Here is an 18,595-nt window from a genome sequence, read left to right as displayed (position 1 = left end):
AGAGAGAGAGAGAGAGAGAGAGAGAGAGAGAGAGAGAGAGAGAGAGAGAGAGAGAGAGAGAGAGAGAGAGAGAGAGAGAGAGAGAGAGAGAGAGAGAGAGAGAGAGAGAGAGAGAGAGAGAGAGAGAGAGAGAGAGAGAGAGAGAGAGAGAGAGAGAGAGAGAGAGAGAGAGAGAGAGAGAGAGAGAGAGAGAGACAGAGAGAGACACAGAGAGAGAGAGAGAGAGAGACAGAGGGAGAGAGAGAGGGAGACACAGGGAGAGAGAGAGGGACACACAGGGAGAGAGAGAGAGAGAGACAGAGAGACAGACAGAGAGACAGAGAGAGAGAGAGAGAGAGAGAGAGAGAGAGAGAGAGAGAGAGAGAGAGAGAGAGAGAGAGAGAGAGAGAGAGAGAGAGAGAGAGAGAGAGAGAGAGAGAGAGAGAGAGAGAGAGAGAGAGAGAGAGAGAGAGAGAGAGAGAGAGAGAGAGAGAGAGAGAGAGAGAGAGAAAGAAAAAGAGAGAGAGAGAGGGAGAGTGAAAGAGAGAGAGAAAGAGAGAGCAGAGAGAAAGACAGACACAAACAGAGAGAGGGAGAGTGAAAGAGAGAGAGAGAGAGAGAGAGAGAGACACAGAGAGACACAGAGAGACACAGAGAGACACAGAGAGACACAGAGAGACACAGAGAGACACAGAGAGACACAGAGAGACACAGAGAGACACAGAGAGACACAGAGAGACACAGAGAGACACAGAGAGACACAGAGAGACACAGAGAGACACAGAGAGACACAGAGAGACACAGAGAGACACAGAGAGACACAGAGAGACACAGAGAGACACAGAGAGACACAGAGAGACACAGAGAGACACAGAGAGACACAGAGAGACACAGAGAGACACAGAGAGACACAGAGAGACACAGAGAGACACAGAGAGACACAGAGAGACACAGAGAGACACAGAGAGACACAGAGAGACACAGAGAGACACAGAGAGACACAGAGAGACACAGAGAGACACAGAGAGACACAGAGAGACACAGAGAGACACAGAGAGACACAGAGAGACACAGAGAGACACAGAGAGACACAGAGAGACACAGAGAGACACAGAGAGACACAGAGAGACACAGAGAGACACAGAGAGACACAGAGAGACACAGAGAGACACAGAGAGACACAGAGAGACACAGAGAGACACAGAGAGACACAGAGAGACACAGAGAGACACAGAGAGACACAGAGAGACACAGAGAGACACAGAGAGACACAGAGAGACACAGAGAGACACAGAGAGACACAGAGAGACACAGAGAGACACAGAGAGAGAGAGAGAGAGAGAGAGAGAGAACACGAGAGAGAGAGAGAGAGAGAGAGAGAGAGAGAGAGAGAGAGAGAGAGAGAGAGAGAGAGAGAGAGAGAGAGAGAGAGAGAGAGAGAGAGAGAGAGAGAGAGAGAGAGAGAGAGAGAGAGAGAGAGAGAGAGAGAGAGAGAGAGAGAGAGAGAGAGAGAGAGAGAGAGAGAGAGAGAGAGAGAGAGAATACAATTTTAAAGCAAACACAGAAGTGAGGCATTCGGCCTTCTCTCAATCGGAATCACCTGTGGTGCCATTTGAAATGAGGGAAGGGATGGAATGGGAGAGCATACTCCAGAGACAGACTTGACAAGGCTATCCTGGAATCATACATTTCCCGATTCTTGAATCACAATGCTCCAGGCAATTTAACCAACACTTGCAGAGTTTTAAATCACTTTGTTTTAAACTTAAAATACTACAAATGTGACAGTAAAAATCGTGTCTTTTCCAGATACATGCATATGTCCCACCAGACAGGACAATGCCTTGCAGCAGAGGTGATGCAACACATGGGCTGAGCATAAATACGCATGAGGGAAAACATGAATATGCATGAGGCAAAACATGTGCGGAGCATAAATATGTTTTACATTCAACAAACAAACAAACAGACAGACTCGCTCTTTATGCTTCCCTATGATGTTTCTGATTTTTATCCCCCACCGCGTGGCGGAAGGGGGATATTGTTGTCACCCGGGTCGTCCGTCCATCTGTCCGGCTGGCTGGGCGTCAATATTTATACCTGTGAGTGTGATAACTCATAAACTGTTCGCCATATCGATTTGAAATTTGGGTCACACATGTACCACCTAAAAAGGAAGAACCCTATTGATTTTGGCCGTGGCCGGATCCAAGATGGCCGACTGGGGCGCCCATCTTGAAAAAAAATGTTTCAATGGCGGGGGATTCCCCATCTCTGATGGGTGTATTACATTTATGAAACACACATGCACAAAATCATGCATATGCATACGTCTCGTTTTTAGCTCATCTGCACTTTAGTCTGGTGAGCTTATGCGATCGAGCAGTATTTACATACAAGTCAGTCAGTGAGTCAGTCAGTCAGTATGTAAACATCTCTGTCATTATCTCTTGAACCAAACACATGATGTTGATGAAACTTGATCACAAGCTTCATATCTGATGCCTCATGAAGGTATATTGACCGCATCAAAATTTACACCATTATGGAGGTATATGGGGGGGGGGGGGAGGGATGTGTTGTTGGATCCCCCAAAATAGGTATTTGCTTTCTTCTAAGAAACTACACGCACAATTTTGATGAAACTTGATGACAATATGCATCACTAGTGATGTGCCAATGTTTATTCATGCCATTAAAAAAATCAGGGTCTAATGGGGATCTGGGGTGGGGGGGGGGGTTGAGTGACTGTTGTTCCTGATCCAGGTGAGCTTCAGGACTCGCAGTCCAATTTTGCCATCTCTCCTCAGAATTCTACTTATTTATTGAACATATTTATTCCTAAAATGGCCATTCCATGGTTACCTAAAACACACACACACACCACACACACACACACACACACACACACACACACACACACACACACACACACACACACACACACACACACACACACACACACACACACACACACACACACACACACACACACACACACACACACACACACACACACACACACACACACACACACACACACACAGACTGTACAGTATCAGCTATTACTAAAACGTAATATAATTTAATGGATTGCTGTAAATGATGTTAATTTCAGAACAGCCCATATTCAACTTCATTTAAATTGTTAACCTCAAAACGTGGTTTCCTTACGTAAAGTAAGAGCCTTAAACTGCAACTGACTAGATTCCTGACCACACGGATCTTCAGCTGGGCACCATTCTTCCTCGAGGTTTCGATCCTTTCAGCCCAGAACCTCTCCAAACAGCCGATCCACAACCTTCGTCACGGATTCACATCAGAAGATCCACAACCTCGGTTGCATCCAAGTAGTTAATCAACCCATCAATGCAACATCACGAATCAAACTTTACACTCTAGAAGATTTAATGTGTTATCACATAGTTACAATTCCCATTACACATTCCATTACATGATAATGCATTAAATCATGCACATCTTACCTGAAATACAACACGTTGGTATACACAGTGTGTATTCATTTCCCCAATATCTTTTGATGTACTGGTGTGGTGAAGCATCTGGGGATGTTTGTCAACGAGGCTCATATTCAAAGGGCACTAAGAACAAAGCATTAAAGAATATGAATTATTTTTTTTCCATGAATAAAATGATTGTTAAATTATCTAAGCTAAATGTGTCCCCATTGTTGATGAGAAATGCTCATCTAAAGATAGTTTGGTGTTTTGATGTCATCAGTGGCTCAAACAGCAAATATAAATTTAAAGGCAAGCTGAAAACATAATGGTGTTTTCCATGTTTCAAATACTTCTGAGAATCTAAGAGGTTGACAGGCTGAAATGCACTTCAGTTATGCTTAATATTCACAATCGATCTAGAAAATGCTTACATCATATATCATTGGTGCAATTATTAAATGCATTGGATATGATTATGGGGTGGGGTGGTGGTCTTGTGGTGAAGATTCTGAATGAGCATTCCAGAGGTTGAGATAAAATCTGTCTGAATGACAGCAATATTATGGATTTCTATTCAAAGCTTCTGAAAACTGAGATAGTCTCAAGAGAATTAGTGAACGTCACTCTTGGACTGTGGGAAAAACCCAGCAGGCACATTAAGGATCTCCAAAGAATAGGTAATCTCCCTACACACCCTGGTGTGCTATTGCAGCTGTTGACATTCAATATAGTTCATGGTTGAAGAGGAAAATTGTGAGGGACATGAAAAGGTAGGGTGTCCCAAATTCCTTTTAACAGAATAGGTGTTCCTTTCATATCTACTCATCAATGAAATAACAAGCCTGGTGTTGGCTTAACGGTTAAGGTGGCTGGCTTGAGATGCTTGGGTCTTGAGTTCAAGCTTCTCCCTCCGCCGTTGAATTAACACCAGGTGGGTTGGCTCAGCCTGTCATCCTTCTGAGGTTGGTGAAATGAGTACCAGCTTACTAGTTAATGGGGGGCATCGAAAATGATGCAGCCAAGAAGCCACAGGCTGCAGACGAATAAATAAATAAATAAAAAAAGAAACAATATTCATAGTTACAAATATTTGCAACTCTACCTTAATGATCCAAGCAGTCTGTTACCAATGACAAACAATCTCACAACACATACTCCAAAAAGTCAACTGAAAGATCTTTCCTGCAAGATGCTTCAAGCTGTCCATTGTAAAAGATACAACAAAAACAGCAAAGAAAATCCGTTTAACTAATGCTGCCAAGGAAATTGTTATTCCAGTTGAGGCACATATGGACCAGAGATTCCCAGGTTGACCAGGAAAATTTCCATCCTTTTTTTTTATTTCTATTTTTTTTTTTGCAGCAGATTCTATGTGTTTCATTTATTGAGGATTAGACCTAAAAAAAAAAACCCCTTAGCAAAATGACTGGTCGCAATAGAGTCTCCGGTTCGTGTTGTTCTCCACCTTTGACAAGGCTGGGATGATTTTCCCTGCTGTTTGAGCGTGTGAAAGGGCGAGTGTGCACACGTATTGACTTTGACTGTCACATGGGTGTGTTTGGCGTTTGCCAAGTTCCCCGTGTTGAACACATGAAACACAAACACACCATTTTGCTCCTGACTCCCACGCTTAATCCTGTGCAAGACTGGAAATTCTTCACAATGAAGGTTGTTTGATAAAAAAGCATACGGTCGTGCTTTGAGTTATAGGAACGTCCGGTACTTGAAGATGTACTTTAGGCATTCGGACTAAACTTAATTGAAACTAAAGTGATGGGATAAAAGGAACAGTGTGAAATAATTTTAAGCATTTCATTTGACTATGTATAAACAAAAATGCTCCAAAAAATATTTCAGGATAAATTTGACCCAGTGTGAAGTATCACCACAATAATGATAAAATAAAGTGAAACACCAAACACTGCATTGGAGTCATCATAAGGAACCTGAATAAGCAAAGAGCAAATATGCAGTCAGCAGGAGTAACCTGTAAAGGATTTATGTTTCAGCTGCTGCTCCTCGAGCCCTCAAACCCATCCAGGCACAGCAAAGTGAGTCTTATCCAATTTTCTTTTGAACAAGAATTCACTTCTCCAGAGACAGGTAGATAAAGGACAGAAGTTAAGAGTAAAAGACAGGAATATTAACAAAAAGAATGGAAAAAGTAAGAATGAGCCTGAATAAAGAGAAATGTGAAAAGGTAGAAAGAAGTGAGAGAAAGACTGCATGAAGAGATGTGAAAGAGAAAGCACCAAAGATGTCAGGAAAAACACACACACTTATACTCTATATGTATGTATGTATGTATGTGTATATATATATATATATGTATGTATATATATATATATATATATATATATATATATATATATATATATATATATATATATATATATATATTGTTGTGGGCCGGGGTTTGGTGGCGAGGACGACCGCTAGATGGAGCAGTTGGGCGTCTCCCACCAAACACCGGAATTGGAAAGTCGTCACCCCGGATAACTCCGGAGTCGACGGGTCGCTTAAAGGACCGTGGTCGCCAATATTTTGACGGCGTGAGGTAGGGTCCACTTGTCTAATTCCAATTTCCCTAAGTACCCACGCCTTCTAACTACCGGGGAAGCCACACACTCAGCCGACTTTGTTCGAACCGAGTCGCTGTTACCGACTCGGATCCAGCGTAACCAAGGAGAAGTTACCAAAGCCGCGCCGGAACAAATGACAAATTGACAGCACAAACAGCCTTCCTAATTCTCAAGCCCGAACCGTGCTGGGTCAACGACAGAAATGACAGGCAACGAGCTGACACATCCAACAGGGGGTTATTTATAATAGGGAGGGAGACACAGAGAAGACTTAATCACAAATATGCAGGAAAATGTACAATGAGCAATCAACACTTATACGATTTCTACATATAGGACGGCGCCACCACAGACACACACACACACCAAAATAAAATGGACCCAGATTATCTTTATTTCGACCCTCGCAGCCAAGAGGAGAGACAGGCTGGAGGTCAGAGTTCTGCTGGTACCTGGCCGCGTTCGCATGGCTTGCCGACCTGCCCTTGTGGAGCTCGGGATTCTTGTGGAAGGGCTTGGGAAGATCAGACGCACCAACCACCATGGTGGGACTCGAACCCACACGCACAACCTCACACCAAGTGCCAAGGAACCAAGACGATGTGGCAGACACCAGCCAGCATCAAGACGGAGGACGGCCAGCAGACCAGACCAGACGAGACAACCCTGACAGATCGCACCGACAATTGTTCAACCCCTCCTGCGAGGTGGGAGGGATCCGTCCTGAGGTAACTCTGCCTCCCATTGGACGGGTGGCGTGTCGGTGGCCGGCTCCCCAAAGAGGCTCTGCAGTTGTTTCTGACCTTCTGGCTTCCCATTGGCTGGAGTGCCTCGGCTTTGCTCGCTTTTCGTCCATAGGCTGGAGGAAACACTCCCTTCCCTGCCCTTCTTCAGAGCGGAGTCTTGATCTGAGGTGATGGAGGCTCCGCCCACGCCTTCAGCCAAAAACACGTTGATAATGGAGTCGGTGTGCGAAGGTTTGGTTGGGTGGCGGAACGAAGCAGGTGGTGGAATGTTGTTGTTGGGGAATTTAAAAAAAAAAACTAACTACAAAATGACTTGCAGCGCACACATGAAATTCCCGTTAGACACAGGGTATGGATTCTAACGATACACACATACTTAACGAAATAACTAAACTTGGGACTGCTGACTGTCTGTGTGCAAGAGGCTTCCAAATCTGTAACAATATATATATATATATATATATATATATATATGTATATATATATATGTATATATATATACATATATATATATACATATATATATATATATATGTATATATATATATGTATATATATATACATATATATATATACATATATATATATATATATGTATATATATATATATATATATATATATATATATATATATGTATATACATATACATTTTTCTACATATGTTGTTGTTCGTCTTTCGGCTGCTCCCGTGAGGGGTCGCCACAGCAGATCATCCGTTATGATCCGCATACTGATTTGGCACAGGTTTTATGCCGGATGCCCTTCCTGACGCAACCCTGGACGCCTTTTACGACACAGGGATCAGGATTTGGGTTTCGCCATGATTCCGGGCTGCTCTACACCCTGCCCAGTGCAGAGCCCCCGTCCTCAAGCGATCCTCCAACCCACGCCTCCGAGTAGCTGGATTACAGGTGCACGCCACTACGCCCGGTATATATATATATATATATATATATATATATTTATATATATATATATATATATATATATATATATATATATATATATATATATATATATATATATACATATATATATATACATATATATATACATATATACATATATATATACATATATATATACATATATATATATATATACATATATATATATATATACATATATATATATATATACATATATATATATATATATATATATATATATATATATATATATATATATATATATATATATATCTATCTCCGTATATGTTCTTATAGACACCCACCAACAAAGTCAATTCTAAAGCTTTTTGTTGTGCTCTCATCAACTGAAATATATATATATATATATATATATATATATATATATATATATATATATATATATATATATATATATATATATATATATATATATATATATATATATATATATATATATATATATATATATATATCTCCGTATATGTTCTTATAGACACCCACCAACAAAGTCAATTCTAAAGCTTTTTGTTGTGCTCTCATCAACTGAAATATATATATATATATATATATATATATATATATATATATATATATATATATATATATATATGTATGTACATGAATACAGTGCCTATAGAAAGTGTACACTGCCTTTTCAAAATTTTCAACATTTGTTGCCTTCGAGCCTAAAATTAAATTGCATTAAATCAGTTCTTCCATCTTTATTTACACATCATAACCCAAAACTTACAAGTAAAAAACAAATTATACACATTTCAGAAATGTATATAAAAATACAAAACGAGAATATCTTGCTTGGATAAGTGTCCACCTGTGGCGCACGCACACACACACACACACACACACACACACACACACACACACACACACACACACACACACACACACACACACACACACACACACACACACACACCCTGTCACTTTGCTCATGGGAATACTGAGGGTGGGAGGGGGGGATAGAGGAGAGAAGGAGAAGGGTGGGGCAAAGAGTTTGGAGGTAGAGGGAGAAAGAGAGAGGTGAGGGGAGGGAGGGGGAAGAGGGAGGGTGGGGGGAGAGAGAGAGGGAGGGGTGGGGGAGAGGGAGGGGTGGGGGAGAGGGAGGGGTGGGGGAGAGAGAGGGGTGGGGGGAGAGAGAGGGGTGGGGGAAGAGGGGGAGGAGTGGGGGAAGAGAGAAGAGAGGGAGGGGTGGGGGAGCGAGGAGGGTGAGAAAGTGGGGGTGTTTATCAGGCCATCGTCAGCCACCTCACTCTACTTGTGGTATAAAGGTATTTCCTGGGTTACCTCGCAGGGGTCTGAAGTCACCATGTTTTTTGGCTTGCTCAACTATGCCTTGACCAACCATGCCTTGACCAACCATGCCTTGACCAACCATGCCTTGACCAACCATGCCTTGACCTGGAACAGGCCACAAAATTTATTCACCATAAAGTTTTTTTTTCACTTTCCTCACTGATATTAATGAATGCCTGTTCATCCTGACTACAAATCGCTGTATACTTTACTTTTGTAATTGCTGTAGTTTTCAAATGAGGAGCTTCGAGAAATTTCATGCCTTATATGATATGATTTTCCACGATCTACTCTCACGGACTAATTAAAGTGTGTCATCAAAATATTATTTCGGTTTTGAGGATTGGATCACTTTCAGACTAAATAAGTGTTGAAATCTGGAGTGAAATCTTAAATTTTAAAGAAATAACGAGTCTTACAATTCAACCGATAAACCTCTTTACTCTAAGCAAGTGAGAATATGTTCCCTCATCCTCCATATATACACAAGAAAATGTGAAATTCCCAAAGCATGAAAGGTAACTTTTTCTAATGTTTGGAGAATTATATTGCATGATCAAAACATTTAGGAATGTGCCAAATTAACCAGCTTCATTGAGCTTAGTGATTTAATGCATTCACTGCTTGACATCGCACACTGTCCCCCAGATTGACTGCTTATTCATAACCTTTGCCAGATCTGTGCCTATATTTTCAGAGGTATCACGAGGTGCTCTGAAAGAAATCAAAGCAAATCTGGTGAAAAACGGACGTTTTAAAATAAAGTTATAACATTTGCGCAGACTGCGAACCAATGCCTCACGTGACGTTTGCACAGAGGAGCAGGCAATGTGACGGACGATCTGCAATGTTTATATCACGGGCGATTAAACTGCGATGTCTCCCTGGTAGTTTTACATTCAAAGTAACTATTCTGTGGATAAAGTCATTATTTTAACAAATTCATTTTTTTTCTTTAACTGCTCTGTGGGCAGTGAAGACCAGCTTTAAAGTTAAAGGGATCCTTGATGGTATGCAGCGAAAGCCTGTTCAGCCATTCATTGTCAACCATATAATTGGAGTGCTTGCTTGAATGCTTAAGCCACTTGACCAGTGCCATCTCATCAACCGCAGTACCATGCTATGTAATACTGAGCGAATTGTTCACCCACTGTGAAGGCTGTTTCCGCACCATGTCATTCAGATTGAGTGGTTCATGTTCCATCATTCAGAGCACGTTGTTCATGCTCCGTCATCCTGAGCGAGTTATTCGTGCTCCATCAATCTGAGTGAGTTGTGAAATAACAACGAAATAGAAGGAAATCGAACACAGGTGGAGGCCATTCAGCCCATCATGCCTGATCAAACACCATACTAATTTATCTACAAAAGATCCAAGGAATAAAATGCCAAAAAAAAGTTTTGAATTTATGAAATAATTGTTTGGTTTTTTTGTTTGTTTTTTTTTTATTTGTTTTTAGTTTATATAGTTTTTGTATTATTTTTCCCCCTCAAGGGAGGGTCCATGGGCTTGGTTAAAAACACACATCAACCAAACCCCCTTCACAAGACCCCCACCAACAGCACTCTGTACAAATGCACACAATCACCCAACAATGCTCAAACTACCAAAAAGTCATGTCAACCTCCCTATACCCCTCTATCTCCATAACTTCCAGGTACCTATACAATTCTAATTTCAACTTATCTACTTTTTCTGCTGCCACTACATTTCCAGGGAGGCCATTCCATGCATTAACTATTCTCTGAGTGAAAGTCCCCTGCCTTGCTACCGTCTTAACTCTCTTCTTTACTCTCAGGATATGGCCCCTGGTCCTATAAGTGCCTACTCTGTTGAAAAATTAATCTGCACTTATTTTATCGATACCTTTCATCATCTTAAACATCTCCATCATATCTCCTCGTAACCGCCTCCTTTCAAGTGAAGAAAGCCCTGTCTCCTTCATCCGCTCCTCATAGCTGAGTCTAGCTAGGCCCGGAATCAATCTAGTAGCCCTGCGCTGAACCCTCTCTATGGCATCTATGTCCTTCATGAGTTGTGGTGACCAAAAACTGCATGCAATATTCTAGATGTGGCCCTCACTAAATTCCTGTCCAATGTCAACACCACCTCTTTTGATTTGTGAATGATCCCTCTCCAAATACAACTAAAACCCTATTTGCTCTACCTATAGCTGCCTGGCATTGTGCTGCTTGCTTACCTCCAATATCTGTTACCACCCCGAGATCATTCTCCTGTGTGATACGCTCCAAAATTACCTCTTGCATCATGTAATCTCTATTTTCATTGTTCTTCCCCATCCCCAACACCAGACACTTGCTCAGGTTAAATTGCATCTGCCAATCTTTCGCCCAATCTATACAAGTACCAATACTTTCCTGAATCTGATCAACAACCCTCTGCTATCCACCTCAGCTCCAAGCTTTGTGTCATCTGCAAATTTGGAAAGCTTACTCTTTACCATATTATCCAAATCGTTGATGTAAATAATGTAAAGTAATGGTCCGAGTTCTGATCCCTGAGATACCCAGCGACTTACATCCTCCCAGCAAGACATAATCCCACTCACAGCCACTCTCTGCTTCCGACCACGAAGCCAGTTTGCAATCCAATTACCTACCTGACCAGCCACTCAACAAGCCCTCACTTTGGCTAACAACCTCCGATGTGGTACCTCATCAAATGGCTTCTTAAAATTCATCATTGTTATGCACTTATTCTTCGACCGCCTTTCCATCATCCACGCAATCAGACACTGCTTCATAGAACTCTAAAAGATTTGTAAGATAGGAACTACCTTTGGTAATTCCATTCTGACGACATAAAGTTAGTTTGTATTTGTTAAAACAGTTCCTCATGCGGTCCTTAATTAATGTTTCCAACACCTTCCCCACAACTGAAGTCAAACTAATAGGTCTATAGTTTCCCAATTTTTCTCTGGATGCTTTCTTAAATAATGGTCTTACATTTGCTACTCTCTAATCCTCCAGTACCTGCCCTGACTCCAGAGAACTATTGAAAATATCCGTTAACATCTCGCTTACCTGCTCAGCCACCTCCATCAATACTCTCGGGTGCATATTATCTGGACTGGTCGCCTTACCTTCTCTTAGATTTCCTAGCTGTTCCTTTACTTCCCCCATTCCTACCTTGATCTTCTGTAAAAGCCCTTCCTTACTTCCTTGATACAAACTCTTAGCTATTGGAAATTCTACTGACTGTTCTTGTGTAAAATTCGAAGAAAAATACCTTGTTTAATGATCCTGCCATCTCACTTTCATCACTAACCACTCTCCTGGTGCTATTCCTCAATGGGCCCACACTGGTCCTAACCTGTTGTTTTCCTCTGATATACTTCAAGAAAGCCTTGCTATTATTTTAATATTGTTAATAATGTCCTTCTCATCCTCTCTTTTGGCTTGCCGAGTTATTTTCTTAACTTGCCTCTGTTTACTCCGATAGTGATATAAATCTAACTCCAGTCCTGTTATTTTAAACCAAATAAACGCTTTCTGCTTCTCTTATTGGTGTTCCTTATCTCACTGCTCAAGCACTGTGGCCTCTTTATGCTTCGAGTTTTACATCTCATTGGAATGCACTTACACTGCACTCCACATATTTGGTCATTAAAGGTTTCCCATTTCTCTGGTGCTGATTTTCCTGTTGTTGGAGTCTTCCAATCGACATCACCCAATTCTCTCCTCATACCCTCAACATTTGCCTTCCTGAATTCCAATAGCCTTCCCCTATTATCCTGAACTCTAACCCTTCACATAATCTTTGCACACACAATGATATGGTCACTTGCTCATAAATGCTCCCTGACTTCTACCTCCTCCACCATATCGGGATCCTTGCTTAAAAGTATCGTTACTTTTATCATTACCATCACCACTGCCTGCTCCCGTCGCACCGTCACCACTGCCTGCCCCCGTCGTACAGTCACCACTGCATGTCCCCGTCGTACTGTCGCCACTGCCTGCCCCCGTTGCACCATCAACATTTCCAATATCCTCAACAACCTCAGTCCACAACTGTAACCAACCATTATCTACAAATTTCTCACATTCTGCTACTTGCTGCAAATTATCGATGTGTTCAATGTTCGATGTGATCGATGTGATCGATGTTCCTTCAACCTTGTAATAACTATCCTCAAGTGGATGCTTTCCTCACACTTCCTACAACAATAACAACCCTCTGCTTCCCCTATTGTTGACATGGCCCACATTGAGCATTGATTACATTTTACCTACTCCTCTTCCTTTCTCCTTCGGTCTCTATTTATACCCTTTTTCACCTCCATATTTGCAAGGCCCAAACTGACTTCATGCTAAACTTATCATCAGGCCTCCCCCCGCTCCTTTTAATAAACTAACTCAAATACCCGTTAAAACTGTTACGAACATTTAAATAAATAAATAAATAAGTACAGTTCCACAGCCCCTGACACAAATCTCGACAACAAAACACACAAAACGCTTTGGAAGGACTGCAAGGAGAGCTCGCCACCCAGCCGTCCACATGCGCCGATCCCTGAACCGGAAGTCCGGAAGTGACGTCACCAAATGAAGTTCTTCCTCTTCTGAAAAACCTCGTTTTTGAGCTGAGCTGTTTCTGAGTTGTATAATAACACCAGATTTCTGAACTGTTTGCTGTATTAACGTTTTTTTTTCTAAATTACGGAGCCAAATTGTTTTTTTCAATCCATCAAAGCAGCTGTTTATAAAGAATTAGATGACCCGTGAACCCGTTGGGTTCCCCTTGTGACAGCGGTTGATTAAAAAATCATTTCAAAAAAAAATAACATAGCTCCAGCGAACTATACCGCTAAGGTTGTTTGCATTGATCAAATAATCCCAAAGAGTACTTGACTGAATTGGGAATTGATTTTTTAATAATTTTTATCGTTGCCCCATTTGAACAACACTTGATGTTGCGCATCAATGTGAAAAAAAAAACGTAGAAAAGAAAGTTGAAGAAATTATTGTGTCTAATTTTCTAAACACAATTTTATTTATTAATGAACACGGAAGTATTAGATCAAAATGGAGATGTTAATTTTATGCTTGAAAATAAATCGTTCTTTGTCTACACAAAATGTTTGACTTTTTTAAATAAATCATTTCAAGAAAAAAAAAGATAGCTCGAGCGAACTATACCGCTGAGGTTGTTTGCATTGATCAAATACTCCCAAAGAGGACGACGAAATCGGGAATTGATTTATTAAATAATTTTTTCATTGCCTGATTTGAATAAAACTTGATACTGCACACCGCAGGTGAATGGTGAGTAATGTGGCCCTAAAACTTTTGCGCTATCGTGTACCGTTTTGGCTGTATTTCGGGAACATACATACACACATACATACATAAGTATATACATACATATGCATACATATATACAAGATGAGAGTTTTCGTAATATAGAGAAGATAATGTTTGGAACATATCCCTGAAACTTCTATATAAATGCATTGTTGTTTTTCAGTGGAAGCTTCTGAAGGTTTTTGCGTTGTATACAATCTGTACTGTAGTTGGTAATCACACAGACTCCAACCTGCCAATTTCCGAAAAATTGTCGATTTCGGCCAAGCACTAGTGTGTGTGTGTGTGTGTGTGTGTGTGTGTGTGTGTGTGTGTGTGTGTGTGTGTGTGTGTGTGTGTGTGTGTGTGTGTGTGTGTGTGTGTGTGTGTGTGTGTGTGTGTGTGTGTGTGTGTGTGTGTGTGTTTGTGTATTTTGTTCATAAATCATATCATATTCTCTCTGCAAACTCACCTACCCCAATCTATCTATTTCTATCTCTCTATCTCTATCTCTATCTCTATCTCTATCTCTATCTCTGTCTCTGTCTCTGTCTCTGTCTCTGTCTCTGTCTCTCTCTCTCTCTCTCTCTCTCTCTCTCTCTCTCTCTCTCTCTCTCTCTCTCTCTCTCTCTCTCTCTCTCTCTCTCTCTCTCTCTCTCTCTCTCTCTCTCTCTCTCTCTCTCTCTCTCTTTCTCTCTTTCTCTCTTTCTCTCTCTGTCCCATCCTTGTTCTACCCCCCTCCGAATACTGTGCAGCAGACTCTTCCCACACCTACCTCTCTCACTCTCCCCACCTCTTTATCTCACTCTCTCTGGACGTATGCGGACGGTGGTTACATCTGAATGGTGTTTTTCTCTGGACGTGTACGGATGGTGTTTGTCTCCAGACGCGTCAGGGCAGTGTTTGTTTCCGGATACATCTGGTGGTGTTTGTCTCCAGACGCATTCAGGTGGTTTTTATGCCCGGACGGGAGTTTGTCTCTGGACGAGTCTGGATGGGAGTTGGTCTCCAGATGTGTCCGAGCAGGGTTTGTATCCAGACAGCTTGGTTCCGGATATATCTAGCAGGTTTTGTCTCTGGACATATCCGGGTGGTGTTTTTCTCTGTGCCGTATTTATAGTATGACTGGTAGAAAATGGATTTCAGACATTATTTTGTTTTCATCTTCACTGTTATTCTATGCAGAATCATTTTGATGAAACAGTTCGAATAGTAATTAATGCTACACCAGACATCTGCCTTCTCTTCCTCTCACCTCACACCTTCTTTCCACCACACCTCCACGCTCCCACACCCTCCTTGCTCCGACACCATCCTGGCTCCCCTCCCTCCTCTCTTTTTTCCCTCTACCTCCTCACTTTCCCCCCTCTTTCTCTCCCCCTCCCCTTTAGCATTCCCATCAGCAAAGCAACAAGTGGCGTTTGCTATTTTTGCAGACCCAGGGTGGGGGGCGAACACCACGAGGGGTGAACTACCTCGAGTTCCCATCAGACTTTCTGGAATCGCCGGCCATCACACACAAATTACTTTGTGACGCGGCGGGTCGCTAATTGACCGCAAACGCCAATAATTCGACCACGTGACTTTGGGTCCTCCGTCAAATAAATACCGTTTACCTAAAGGTCACATGATGTAATTACCGGGGAGCACGCCCTCGCTACACACTTGCTCAAACCGGATCACCTTACCAATCAGATGCAGCAGAGTGGAACTGCCAAGCACGTACCAGCAAGGGAACAGATAGTTATGGAATAACGTCCCGGCTAAACTAGGATACGAACCTTGCTGGACCAATGGAAGAAAATATGAAAACGAGCTGGGAACCTTTCTAGACAACACATTTATTTACAATCAAACGAGGAAAAGTATGTGGCACATTGAATGGGGTTTTGTTTTATGTACAACAGGGGATAGCAAGTAATTTGTGGGGTGCGGCAAAAGGCAACTTACAAAAGAGACAGAGTAGGATTATCCCGACTATCTTTGACAATCTTACTTACTCTGGGACAGGCGCCATCACACTCACACACACACACACACACACACACACACACACACACACACACACACACACACACGGAAAGTTAGAGAGCCAAGAAAGAAAGGTGAAAATGAGCTCGGCACAAAATACCTGATGTGGTCAGCTGATCAACGCGGTCCAGGACAATTAGGGTGGGGGTAATTGGAAAGATACTGGTGTCTATGGTGTGGGCGTGAGGAGGTGTGATGTAGGCATGAGGTCTGCAGTGTCATGCCAGAGGAAAATGGGATTGTGAGTCAGCAATGTTCTTCTTTCTGCATCCAGAGAAGACGGGATAGAGGGGTGAAGAGAGAGAGAGAGAGAGAGAGAGAGAGAGAGAGAGAGAGAGAGAGAGAGAGAGAGCGAGAGAGAGAGAGAGAGAGAGAGAGAGAGAGAGAGAGAGAGAGAGAGAGAGAGAGAAGGTGCATGAGGAGAAAGAAGGTGCATGAGGAGAAAGGTCTGTATGTGTAGCGTGTACCTCCGTGGGACGCTGCGCCTGAGCGTTCCCACCAAGTGATATGGTGCGTTATCTCCTGCTTATGTATTATCCGGGGCTCGTAGCAACTTGCGCTCCACACTGGTTCGTCTGGCATCGCGGGGGTGGCGGGACATAAACAGCCCGGCAGAGAGTCTCGAAGGATGGCAGTTGCATCGGATCAGGTTCTCGAATAAGAAGAAGCTCTCTGAGAAGAAGCATGCTCTGGACGGCAATCACACACAAATAATGTTGGGAAGAAGAGGCTCCAACAGCTGCGCACTACCCCCCTTTTATAAGCCCTGGGAGAAGGGCGGGGCGAGGACCGGAAAACGAGTGCTGTGGCCCAAATTCTGCTCCTCTATTGGGCCACGGTGGCCCTAGCCATGCCCTGCCAGGTTCTGGGACCGGAAACCGGCTCAGATACCTTCCAGCTTCGGCACTGCTCGGAGCTCCTGCTAAGCATGGGGACATGCGCCCCGAACCGGCACCTCGGCCCTGAACATGCAACGAGTGCAGTCTGAATGTCTGATGGCAGGAGACTTTCTCCACCCCAATGGGCTCCTTCACAAGCCAAAATGCACACCTAGGATCCGAACCAAACTCCTGAATCACCCTTCTCGCAACCCCTTCCCGTTGTCCCCAGTCTTGCCGTGGTCTGATGACTGGATGAGGATTGCAACAATTCCGGACGCTCACCCAGGACATTCCCAGTGAGATAGGGTAGAGCTATTAGAGTCTGTCGTGTGATCGAGCATCGCGCAGCGCCAAGGATAATCCGATGGCTCATGGTGCTCCTCGAAATAGAGTGGCAAATTGTAGCGATGCAAAGGTGCAAGGGGGTGCGGGAATATTTTTGGCATGTGCGGGAGGCGTTTGTGGTAAAAGTGGTGAGATTTCATGATTAATGTGTGGAGTAAGGGGAGGTGCCAGTTGGGAATTGGTGCGCAGATTTGAATGAAATAATTGGACGCAAATTCCCGTGTGTGGATTGTTCAGTGTGCAGCGGGGATGGGGATGATCCGAGTCATGGGAGGCATCGTGGTGTGCTTTTAAACAATTACCTATTGAATGGTGTGTGTGCTTGCATGCTTGTTATGTACTATGGTTAAAGGAAAGGGTTAGAGTAGGGGTCAGAGTATGAATCAGATATTTAATAGACCTAACTATGAGACCCACGCAACGCACTTCATCCCATTAACCCACTCGACATGAGGGGAGGACGGACTACACAAATACTAATGAAATAACTGCCTGGAGATCACTGTATGTTCGGTGCCATTTCCTTAGAGGCATGCGGTTTTGCAGAACCACAACACTATTATACTAAAAAATGTCTATGTGTGTGCATCAGTGTGTGTGTGTGTGTGTGTGTGTGTGTGTGTGTGTGTGTGTGTGTGTGTGTCTTCCATCACTCTAAAACCATGAAACCTTGCAGCCTGAAACCTTGCATGTATACAGGTGAGAGATATAGGTGTGTCTTCGTTTTTCATTTGTATCTTTGCTGCTTTTGATGTTTACACGTGGTACATCCTTGGGAGCCTCGTTGGTATGCATTTATATCTGCCCTTTCGCTGATGATTCACCAACAAGCGATGAAACTAGTTGTGCAGCTGAGGGGGTGTGTAGCATTGGTATTCTAATATGTGTACAGTTTGTGAACATGTTCACAGCTGTGTAGGAACTCTAGAAAGTGTTTGAAATGGCAAAATGGATTATCTTGGGTAGCCTTTCATGGTTGCTTTATGCAGCTTCTTCGGCTAGAATAGCATGGGAGG

At 42.7% G+C, this 18,595-nt stretch overlaps 1 long non-coding RNA gene across 1 annotated transcript in view; it reads right to left on the bottom strand.

Annotated features, from left to right (window-relative positions):
- LOC147028949 (uncharacterized) overlaps positions 1 to 11,498 on the bottom strand; it is a 36,308-nt gene extending 24,810 nt beyond the window's left edge. Inside the window, exons 1-2 of the long non-coding RNA XR_015057780.1 lie at positions 9,007 to 11,498; positions 3,465 to 3,581 (exon numbers count right to left, since the gene is read on the bottom strand). This is a non-coding gene — a long non-coding RNA (uncharacterized LOC147028949). The remainder of the gene's footprint in view (positions 1 to 3,464; positions 3,582 to 9,006) is intronic.
- Positions 11,499 to 18,595: the final 7,097 nt, after the last annotated feature.

Source organism: Eptatretus burgeri, chromosome 4, assembly GCF_056783735.1.
Source record: "Eptatretus burgeri isolate ZD-2024b chromosome 4, Ebu_testis_v1, whole genome shotgun sequence".
In the NCBI taxonomy this organism is placed as follows: Eukaryota; Metazoa; Chordata; class Myxini; order Myxiniformes; family Myxinidae; genus Eptatretus; species Eptatretus burgeri.
Note: the sequence above shows the minus strand (reverse complement) of the source record. Positions and strands in the feature narration are given on the sequence as shown.